The following is a 12,202-nucleotide window of genomic DNA, read 5'->3' as shown; positions in this document are numbered from 1 at the left end:
GACTCCGACAGTGGGCGGGCTGTTCCAGGCCAATTTCCCATCTTTGTTGGCGAAGACCCGGACGGAATTGGACAGGTGGAAACCGAAATTTCTGTCATGGCTGGGCAGAATTCATGCCGTGAAAATGGTTCTCCTCCCTAAATTCTTATATTTGTTCCAGGCATTGCCTATCCCCATAGACAGCGATTTCTTTCGACGGCTCAAGACTCAAGTACTGCGCTTCATTTGGCAAGGGGGTCAGGCACGGGTCTCCTATGCGGTTCTCCGTCGGCCGAGACCTGAGGGTGGAGTCGGGCTCCCTGACCTGCAGTTATATTACAAAGCGGCGCAACTGCGAGTGTTGGTGGAGTGGTCGCAACAGACCTCCGAGAAACATTGGCTCCATATGGACCGATGCGTTGCCGGCAGGTCGATCTGGGACTTAGCCTGGAAACCGAAGAAGGACCGACCTCTCAACGCATATATATGCACTCCTACGAGCACAGTGTTGAAGGTGTGGGACTCACTAGCGGCGGACGACCGTTGGACCACGTTCCCTTCGCCCTTTACGCCCTTGCATTACAACCCGGCCTTCCCTCCGGCGCTTCATGAAGGGCCGTTTGCGGTGTGGAGGGAGGGGGGGTGTCGGGCGTTGACCCATTTGTTCCACGGCCTGGACACCCTAACTTTCGCTAACTGTGTGAGAGATTATGGGGTCCCCCAGACTGAACGATTCCGGCATGTTCAGCTGCTTCACTGGGCCACGTCACCTGGGGTGATGGAGGCGGCTACGAGACCGCCGACTCCTTTTGAAACCTTTATATTACGCACATCCGCCATGAAGGGGGCCATTTCCTTCATATACCGGTTGTTGCTCAAATCGACGGTAGCTCCCCGACCTCGTTATATGGGGCAATGGGAAGAAATGCTGGGGCGCGATATCTCGGATGTGGAATGGTCGGCGCTTTGGCGAGACCTGACGACCTTTAACCATTCCTTGCACCTGAGGGAAGCCCACCTCAAGACGGTCATGCAATGGTATATGTGCCCGACTAGGCTTCACCGCATTTTCCCGGCGACCTCGGATAAGTGCTGGAGGGGCTGCGGGCTTTTGGGGGACTTCCGCCACATCTGGTGGGACTGCCCGGTGATCCGTCCGTACTGGGAGGAAATCCTCTCACATATAAAGGAAGTGCTGACTTATCCCATTGATGAGTCTATGGCTTGTGTTCTGCTAGGGCTGCGTGACCCTGGCCTTGTCTATCAGACCAGGGCCGATAAGAAGATTTTGTGGCTATGCCTAGGTGCTGCGAAACTCACGCTGGCTGCGGCCTGGAAAAAGAAGGATGCCCCGGCAGTGTCACTATGGCATGCACGACTTTGGAGGTTGCTCAGTTTGGAAAGAGTGGCGGACATCTTCCTTGGCCAGTATAAGAACTTCCGATATCAGTGGGGTCCCCTGGTGGACTTTCTCTCTAAGGGGTTACCCTCGGCGGTATGTCCGGCTTCATTGAGATCGATGCACCTCTTTCAAGTGTAATATGGATGTGGAATGAATGATGAGTGAATGGCGTCACTACCAGGGGGGAGGGTGGGGGTGGGATGGGGCAGTTGGTTGTCATGGTTTATGGGCTGTGGAGGGTCCGCGGGCTGCTTATTTGCACCGCTTGTATGGAACCTGGAGGTTTGGGGCCCAGCTTATTGCAGCTCTGGTTATCCTGGATGGCCTGGCCTACTGCTAGGCTTGTAGGCCACTGGTACTGTGGTCCTAATTACTATGTGGTCTCGCTCCTGGCCTGGATATGCTTGTAATATAGTCTGGGTCACTGCTGATGCATGCACAATGATTTGCCCTGTTCTGGAGTAATGTGCGGTTCCTCCGCAGCCCGATGTTTGTCTGTTTATTCTTTTTTTTTGCAAATCAAAATAAAAATTTTACAAAAAAAAAAAATCAAGTTGCAGATCTGTTAAGTCGTCAAAGACAACAGATACACAAGTGGGAACTTCATCCTCAAGTTTTTCAACCTTTCTTTCACAAGTGGGGGCAACTAGAGTTAGATCTGTTCGCCACACACCGCAACTCCAAATGCCCAAGCTTCGCCGCCAGATATCCACACCCATTGTCCAAAGGCAATGCCATATGGATGAGTTGGTCAAACAAATTTGCGTACGCCTCTCCTACTAATTAAGTTAGTGGTACGCAAGCTACAGCAACATTCCCTCACATTGATTCTCATAGCACCAACGTGGGCAAGACAATCGTGGTACACCACACTACTAGAACTCTCAGTAGTACCACATCAAAAATGAACTCTCTCCACATCTACTGACACAGAACCATGGAGAGATCATGCATCCAGACCCAATGCAGCTCAACCTGGTGATTTGGCTCCTGAGGTCTTTGAATTTGGATACCTCAATCATTCACCAGATTGCATGAATGTCATAAAAGAAGCGAGACGTCCCACCACTAGAGCATGCTATGCAGCCAAGTGGAAAAGGTTTGTTGTGTATTGCACAAATAACAACATTAACCCATTAGATGTTTCTATACAAAACATCAGATGTTACCTGCTCCATCTACTAAGATGTAGCTTAGCGTACTCCTCAATCAGGTTACATCTTGCTGCTATAGCAGCCTACCTTCAAAACAGACAACATTTGTCATTATTTAGAGTACCTGCCATCAAAGCGTTTATGGAAGGAATCAAAAGAATAATTCCTCCCAGGATACCCCCCTCTCCGGTATGGAATTTAAATATTGTTCTAACTAGACTTATGGGTCCTCCATTTGAACCCTTGCATAAGTGTGAATTATAGTTCCTTACATGGAAAGTTGCTTTTTTAGTTGCTATTACCTCAATCAGAAGAGTAAGTGAGATCCAGGCATTAACAATTCAAGAACCATTCATACAACTCCATCACAACAAAGTGGTTCTTAAAACAAACCCAAAAGTCATTTCACCGTTCCACCTCAACCAATCTATTGAGTTGCCAGTATTCTTTTCTCAACCACAAACAGTTGCGGAAAGAGCTCTACATACATTAGATGTAAAGGGAGCGCTCCTCTACAACATTGATAGGACAAAACCATTTCATAAAACAAAACAATTGTTTGTGTCATTTTCTCCTCTACATAAAGGTAATCCCATTTCAAAATCTGGGATTGAAAGGTGGATTGTTAAATGCATTCAAATGTGTTACCAAAAAGCGAAACACACTCTATCCATTCCCCCTAGGGCTCATTCCACCCGTAAATTAGGGGCATCCATGGCATTCCTAGGAAATATACCCCTAGATGATATCTGTAAAGCAGCTACATGGTCTACACCGCACACATTTACAAAACACTACTGTGTAGATGCGCAGGCAAAACAACAAGCTAGTGTGGGCCAAGCTGTACTCAAGACATTAATTCAAACTACTGCAACAGATACCGGTGGTCGCCACTAAGGGAGAAAACTGCTATGCAATCAATGCACTAGTGTGTGGTCCTCGAACCGAAAATGCTACTTACCAGTATGCATCTGTTCTTGGCATGTAGGGCTGCAGAGCCACACACGCCCACCCGGCTACCTATATCTGTTCCAGTAATGTCTTAATTAGATACACAACACTTGGACGTCTTTTTCTGTACTCATACAACTCCATCATTTTCCCAATGGCGAAAAACAATCTGAAGATGATGCCCATGCGCACTACGATCTACAGGAGTCGTCATCTAACAGACAAAGACTCTTCCAAGACAACAACAAAGTGTAATCATCCGGGCCCACCACCAGATGGCGATCTATTTACTAGTGTGTGGCTCTCCAGCCCTACATGCCAAGAGCAGATGCATACTGGTAAGTAGCATTTTCCTTCACTTGGAACCACTTGCCGAATGGCAATAAACTAGCCCATTTCTCACAAGAAAAATTCAGAAGTATGCCCTAAAGAAATATATGGAAAATACTGAGCCAAATGATCTTTCCTCCTGCACAGATTTTGGTGAATGTGACTCAAAATCTAAGAGGTTTCCAGGCAGTTCTAAGAGCATCCTCATAAAACAGTCACAACATCCTGACTCCCCCTGAAGAAATCACAGATGTCCTTGATCTCACAAATCACTACACTCGATCCATGGAGTCTGTTCTTGACTCAGTCGCTCCATGTGAACTAAAAAGAACCTCCACTAAAATCTCGGTACCATGGTAGTATCGGCACAGAAAGACAGATCGTGAGAATAGCAGAACATCAGTGGAGATCTGACCCGTCCATTGATCACCTCAAACACATGAGATCATTGAGGAGCAGATAATACAAAAAAACACCTGAACCTCTAAAGCTAATTTCTTCTGAAATCAACTAGATATAGCCAGTAACTGACCCCAAAAACTGTTTGAGCTCAAAAGCACAATCAAACTGCACACCCATTCAATCACTGGTTGGACCCAATTCGCTACCAAATTGTGACAAATTTGCCTCTTTCTTTCTGCAGAAGGCAGACCCTAAGCGAATCTACCTGCAGATGGCATTGAAACAATATCTTATTCCCCCTCAACCCTGCCCCTCTCCTCCCAAGCTTCCTGTTCCAGTGTGATTGCCGAGCCTTTTTCCCCAAAACAATGCCTCATGGAACTCTTTTGTAACCTTTGATGAAGACACCATTCTCAAAATGCTAATTAGGCTGAAACCCTCAAAACATTTCAATGATCCTCTTCCCTCCAAATTCTTCGAGGCAATCATTCCTGCAACACTATCTGGACCAAGATTGTTAACGCCTCCCTCCTTCAAGGATCCATCCCTGACTGCCTCAAATCTGGTCAAGTTACCCCCATGCTGAAAAAAGCAAAAGTGGACCAAACTGACCTTAACAACTTCCAACCTATTTCCAATAGCCCTACAGTGGCGAAACTCCTTGAAAAATGTGTTCACATTCAACTCTGTAATCACATCGATCATTTCCATCTATTTGACTAATTTCATTCTGGTTTCCGTGCAGGACACCGCATCAAATCTGCTATGACATAACATTGTGGATGATCCACAAAAAATGTTACCTGCACAGCTGAATGGCAGATATTTGGTTGGCGGGAGTAGACCTTGACACCCTATTCTTAACACTCTTGAGGATTCTGTGTTTGAAGAGATGGTACAGGGCTCCCACAAACAAGACTCTGGAAATCCTTGTGGGTTTTGTAAAAGATGATTTAGAGATAGTGGGTGGTAAGGAAGAAACTGTTGGACTCTATGGAGGGTACTTCATAGAAACCCAAGTATAGGAGTGCCGGGGGTTCAGGCTCTCTTAGTCCCTTAGCTCAGGTTTTTCCCTAGACACACCTAAAGTGTAGCCCCCACATCTGCTTTCCAGTGTTTCCCGAGGCGATTTCCTCTTGGATTTCAAGAATACCACTGTCTCCAACTCCATGAATCATTCTCTTGGGAGGGTTAAGTCTGACTGAGACCTTGAACTTGCAGTTGGTGCTACAGGAAGCTAAGGCTGAAAAAGAGGAGACAGCCAGGGAGTCCAAGAGGGAGAAGTCGAGATTAGCTTGCCACAAACCAGAGGAAAGGAGACTCGAGGAATGGACCTGAGAAGAATGAAGAAGGGTAAGAGAAAAAGAGAAAACAAAAGGCAAGCAAAAGAATTGGAGAGACAGAGGGTAGCCTTACAGAAAGAAAACATCAAGAGGGCATTTAAAGCAGTGACGTGCCTCTACAGACGCATGACGGTGTTGAAAATTAGTACGGTTTGGTGAACATTATCTGCGCCATCTTGCCTCTTCCCCTGATGCCACACTTTTGTCGTGCGCACCCGCCATTTTAAGATGCCCTGATCAGAACGAACCCTTTTTGCATGCCGCTGGCCCCTGACATAGCCCTTCGCCCTCACTAAGCCTGCACGCTGACCAACCCCCCTGTTTGCACCTGCCTTGAATCATAAACCCCTCTTCGGCGCTGCTCTGCCCCAGGCCCTCATCCTGTTCCCAGCGCGACACCTCCCTTCTTCCCTTTCATGATCCCCGGCCCTTAGATGCAAACCCCCCTTTTTCCCCGTGTGCCCGTTTGTCTTCCCCGTTCCCAGACCGACACCCAGCTCTGCCGATACTATTCCTTGCCCCTCCCCGCACATTAGAAAGCTTCCCCCATCAAAGGATCCCCGGGTTGATCAAAGCCCCCACTCCATGAGATCCGATCAAACCCCCCACATTCCGTGAATCGGCGGAATATCCAGCTGCGCGATACTCATCACCTGTGGTGACTAGGGTGGGGACTTCAACTGTAAATGTGTGTGGGAACGGGCCCAAAGGGGAGTTCCGGGAATGTCTTTCCATACATCAAAGCTTTAACATGAATATGTAATCTGCAATAAAGTCATAAAACAGTGTATAAGAGGCCAGGCCTCAGAAATGTAGCTAGAGCACCTCAGAACGATACCTGCTGTCCGTTTTGCCGTGTTCTCCTCCGGAGAGAATAAAACCCTTGTTTCCTGCTTTCCAGTCTCCAGCGCCTGCCTCTTCATTGATTAAATACCTAGAGGGTCACAGAGGCAATACCGCCGGGCAAATATCGATTGTCCCCGACTCAAACTTTTATTTTAACAATTGGCGTCCCAAGCGTGGGGCCCATCAGCGACTCGTGGATCCAGTGGGAGAGGTCCCGACGACAGAGTGAACGACTGCAACGATCGGGAGAGCTCTTGCCCAATAGACCCTCGTCTGGCAGCCGATCATCCGAACTTCACTAGTTCCGAACAGACCTCTCTCGAGTGATCTACGGTCCTGACTGGGGACCATTAGGAGTGCCGTGAGAAACACGAGAAAAAGAGGATGAACGGGCGCTGGATTCGGAAGACAAGAAACTGTCCACACGGTCCGGGTAAGGTCGTGTAAACACGACAGAATGCGAAAATAATTGATTGCTTGATTGTTTACAATATATACTAGTATTACTCTTTGTTAACTTATTTTGGAGATTCACTGTCTGCACGCGGAGAAACAGTAGGCTCCTTCTCTTTTGCAAACGGTGAAGGATAGGTAACGTAACCGTCGCGCCTATCTTTCTCCCCCACTGACTCTATTATTTCTTAACGGTTTTTGGGAGACTCCCCTCTCCCTCACTGATTAACCGGGTTCTTTAACCCCGAACTACTGTTCGCAGATCGTCTTCTGGAGATTCTCTGTCTGCAAACCGGAAACAACAGCTTCCTCTTTGCGGTTAGTGAAAGGGTAGAGGACGCAGACTTTTGCGCCCTACTTACTCTCCCCATTGTCCTTTCTCTATCTTATTTATTTATTTGATTGTTTGATTGTTCCTCGTTATTGGTTACTCTTTTTTATTTTTGTTCATGAGGTATTCACTGCCTGCAAACAACGTAGAATAGGAATATTCTGTCTAGTCTTTGCACCTAGTGATAAGATAGGCAGTGCTGACTTTTTAGTCCCTCGTTACGAGCCGTCATGTCTGTCTTCTCCCCATTGATTGATAACTGGTTCAGCCCGGACCGTGTATTAGAGGTGGACCATATAGCTCCACTAGAAGGCACCCCTAATAAGGACATGTTCATAAACTATGGATTAGTTACCATAGCCTATAATAAATTGTGGCACAGGTACACCAAAGAAAGCCAAGACAAACAGTGGCCACTGGCAGGATCCTTTGACCTTGATAAAATAGAAACGTTGGAAATAGCCCTTCGCAATAATAAGACAACGCCTATTATGCTCGACAGTCTCGGTATGTGGCGCAGAGAGGCTATGCAACGACAGAGAAAAGACGAAGACAAACCAGGTAGAGAAATATACCGACAGGACAACCCCGGGACACCGCTACCCAAAAGTTATCCCCCGACACTACGCAAAAGACGGCCAGACTTAGGGCCAGACCAATGCGCTTTTTGTAGATATGTCGGACACTGGAAAGCCCAATGCCCGACTCTACTGAGCGTGAGTAAAGGCAAAGGGCCGACAGGAATGACAGGCCAGCAGAATGAGAAAAAGCGCGAGACAAAGAAAAATCCGACTCGCACGGACAGACCAGATAGAACCACCACGTTTGATTATGCCCGATGGCACAGGTTCCGCCAGAACGATTTCAGCGGCATGTTCGAGTTTTCCTAGGTCGGACAATATAAAAACGGGAACCCAGCCTAGCTCTAAATTGACAGACGGAAAAAGATAATTTTGGCCAAATAATCACTGTTTTATGTTTGTCTTTGGATCTTATTTATTTATTTATTTATTTTGAAAGTTTTATATAGCGCGAACAAGATCTTCGCAGATATCAGAGCGCTTTACAGAGGAGGGGAGCATGTATACGCAGATACATCAATCATGTTAACAGTACATTGAAGTGATATCATAAAACAGTCAAGTAAGTCAATTTCAAAGTCAAAAATAAAAGTACAAGGGTTCGAACAAGTAGTACAGATGAGTATCGAGTCTTTGTAGTTTTTCCTCAGTAGTCGTTCAAGTGTATTTAGCCATGAGGATCGCTTTCACTTCTCTCTTGAAAAGTATGGTAGAGGTGATAAGCCTTGTTTCAGGGGGGAGCGAGTTCCAAATCCTGGGAGCCATTCCTGAGAAAGAGCGTTTAAAGGTTTTTTCCTTGCGGAATCTTTTAGGCTTTAGCAAAAGGTTGTTTGTGCCTCTAGTGTTTCTGGAGCCTCCAGAAATCGTCAGCTTCTAAACGAGGTATCTAGGTGAGCTCAGGTGGACAGCCTTGTGGGTCAAACAAGCTATTTTCAGGTGTATTCTGGCTTCAAACGGCAGCCAGTTCAATGATTTGAAGTCAGGGGAAATGTGTGAGTGTTTTTTTGATCCAGTGATAAGTCTCGCTGCGGCGTTTAGAGAGGCTCTTATGGGTGCCGTAGTAGCTAGGGGGAGACCGCAGAGGGCGGTGCTGCCGTATTCTATTCGAGGTATGACTAGTGATTGTACCGCCGTCTGGAAGTCTTTGGCTGGAAGGAAAGGTTTAAGTTTCCTAAGGGTGTTGATTTGGTAGTTTGCTCCCTTAGTTGCTTTGTTGATGTGTTCCTGCATGCTGAGATTGGTGTCAAGTGTTATGCCCAAAGATTTCGCTGAATCCACGATGGTGGGTTGGACATTGAGCGCCGTTAGGTCTTTAAGCCACATTTGTGCAGTAGTGATCTTCGCTGGAGGTGAGATCAGAAGGAACTCTGTTTTTAGGGCATTGAGTTTGAGATGATTAGCGGCCAACCAAGATTGGGTGCTTCTGATCGTTGAGTTCAAGAGCGTGATGTCTTTGGGTGATTGTAGTTTGAGATAAAGTTGGGTGTCATCAGCATACATGTGGAAGTGTACATTGGATTCTTTCAGCAGGGTGGTGAGAGGTTCCATAACTAGGTTGAACAAAGTTGGGGATAGGGAGGATCCTTGTGGTACGCCTAGCGATACGGGTCTTGGTGCGGACATCAGGTTCTTGCTCTTGAATTTCTGCGACCTGTTTTGCAAAAAGGAAGTGAACCATTTGAGCACAGTTCCAGATAGGCCCATTCTTGTGTTTAATAGTTCGAGTAAGCTCTCATGTTTGACGGTGTCAAATGCGGAGGAGAGATCAAGGAGGATGAGGAGGCAGGTATCGTTATGATCTAGGATTTGGAGGGCGTCGTCGATTATGTGAATCATGGCAGTTTCCGTACTGTGATTAGCTCGGAAGCCTGATTGATGAGAGTTGAGGAGATCAAATTGAGTAATGTGTTTAGTCAGTTGTATTTGTGCGCATTTTTCCAGCAGTTTGGCCAGAGTCGGAATGTTGGTAATGGGACGGTAGTTGTTTAGGTCAGAGGGGTCGGCTGTAGGTTTCTTTAACAGGGGTGTTACTTGTCCAACTTTGAGGGAGTCGGGAATGATCCCTTGTTGAAGTGAGCTGTTGATAATTTTGGTCCAGAGTGGAAGGAGCGACGGGGTAAGGACTTTGACAGCGTTAGCAGGAAGGGGGTCCGTGAGGTTATTGGATGGATCCAATGGATCTTGTGTGCCATACTTTTCTACTACCCTCCCCGTCTGAGTTTGTGTGTACGTAAATCTGCGTCATCTCCCTGCACGTGCTTCCATGTTACATAAACTATGTTAATAGAAATTTTAGCATGAAACAACCTGGAAAGAAAGAAATGGGAAACGAAATCAGTAAGCCACTGATAAACACGAACTTTTATTTTAACATAACAAACAAGGAAAAACACAATAACGCTAGAAAAACAAGAACGGTAAACTGTAGAACATGGAAGTCAATAGAACATTCACCCCCCCCCCCACCTTCTGGAACCTTCCAAAGGAGGGTAGGGTTACGGCTACGCCCAACCGGCGGCAACCCATATAAGGCGGGCCCTGCTGCCAACTCTTGGTCAGGAAATCTTAACGTATGGGGGGAGCCGGAGGAGAGGCAGGAGCCAGCAGCCTGGGCAGTTGTAGGTAGTCCCGCCACATGTCTCCTCGGCCCAGCCGCAACGGGCCTGAATAGACTTAAGTAGTCCCGCCACATGTCCAGAGAAGAACGAGGCACCTCTTTCTTTTCCCTTCCGTAACAGCCGCAGCAGCTCTGGACGGCGGGATGTCCTGCACGTACCTCCACAACAATTTGTCCAAGTTGGGCTGGGAGGGAGAGGCGACGCGGACGAGCCTCTGCCACCTCCACGGATAGGAGGTCTCCCAGCCCCCGGCCCAACGCCGAACACCCCCAGTCAGGCGATGGTGCCCCAATACTTGCGCAGCACCGAACGTGCAATGGTGGCCATATTTTCGGAACACCGAACCTGCAATGACTGCACCGATACTCGTGCCGCGCCGAATGCGCGCCACAGGTGGCCATACTCCCACAGCACTGAGCACAAGACTTGGGGAACACCGGATGTGGAGAGACCTTCATGCGGGCGATGAAAAAGAGCAGCATGGAGTGCACCGGGAGAAGGAGACGGCGCGAACGAGTCTCCCTCGCCCCCCCAGGTGGGGGCATCACAGCTGCACCCCAGCCGAACGTCCCGCCTTCACAAAACAGAGACCTCTTCCTTTCACTCCGAAGGATCTCTTCCACTCTTGCAAACTCGACGAGAGTGGCCCCTGTAGGGCCTCAAAATGGCGTCTGGGTCCGCTGGAAGGCGGGCCCCGGCCGCTAGAGTAACTTTGACCAGCAATATAACTCGGACACTTGCCCACTGGGGCACGAGCCCCCATCTCCGACAGCATCTCCGCAGCCTTGAAGATTCTACAAAGGTCCCCGGCGGAGCCTTCGGCCTCTGCAGGCTTCCGGTAAGGGACGGCTGCCTTGATCGCCAACGAAATAAACATGACATTGCCACTCCTTCTGTTAGCATGAATTCTAGAACTGCCGAAAAGGACTCTGGTCCAACTGCCAGTAATAGGAAACATTTCCCCCTGATGCTACTTCCGGACTGAGCCGGCCCCGCCCAAAATGGCGCCGGTATCAAGAGGGACTTGCGAACACCTCGTGGTGTTCCTTCGCACTAATACAAACTTGATGTTCTGAGACTTTATATGATCCTTTGTACACTTGGCTAGAAAAGACAAGGAGAGCTCACTCGACGAACAGTGTGAAAGGATCCCGTTAAAAATGTTGATTACAAATGTACGGTGTATTATATTTTTATAGCTGATGTATAACCCCATTTATGACACACACATACGGTATGCATATAGGAAATCTGATTGCAACTATTCTGATTATGCTTCTAAATTATGAAATAAATGCCCCCGAACCCCCAGCCAATTAATAGACGTTTTAGTTTCTTACAAATGAATGAATAAAACTTTCCAATGTTTTTATTGCTGCAAACGACACCCCCCCCACTGTACGCACTTTAGCCATTGCCACGTCCGGCCAAATACGACCGCACCCTCATAATCCACGTGCTGAAATGATTTTAAATAATAAAGGTTTTCGAAACTATGGACGGGTATTGCATGCTTTATTTTAACAATGTGGGATCGGTGGGAAAGTTCTTTTCTGTGCACCCTACTCTGCTCTCTCTTTAAGGTTGAAAGAAGATGGTTGCCCAGCCCTGGAGGTCGGATCGACAACACGACACTCTGCCTTCAAAGTACGCGACTGACTCATGAACTCTCGCGTGGAGGAAGACCTTGACTTCCAAGGATGGGTAAAACGAACGGTGTAAATGAGGGAATGTAAAAGAAGGGTGAAATGAAATGATGTAAATGTTATAAAGTACGACGTTCCAAGGTATTAGGGAACGGAGCTGACCCAA

Source organism: Lissotriton helveticus, chromosome 1_1 (assembly GCF_964261635.1).
Source record: "Lissotriton helveticus chromosome 1_1, aLisHel1.1, whole genome shotgun sequence".
NCBI classification, from domain to species: domain Eukaryota; kingdom Metazoa; phylum Chordata; class Amphibia; order Caudata; family Salamandridae; genus Lissotriton; species Lissotriton helveticus.
This window is presented reverse-complemented; position numbering follows the sequence as displayed.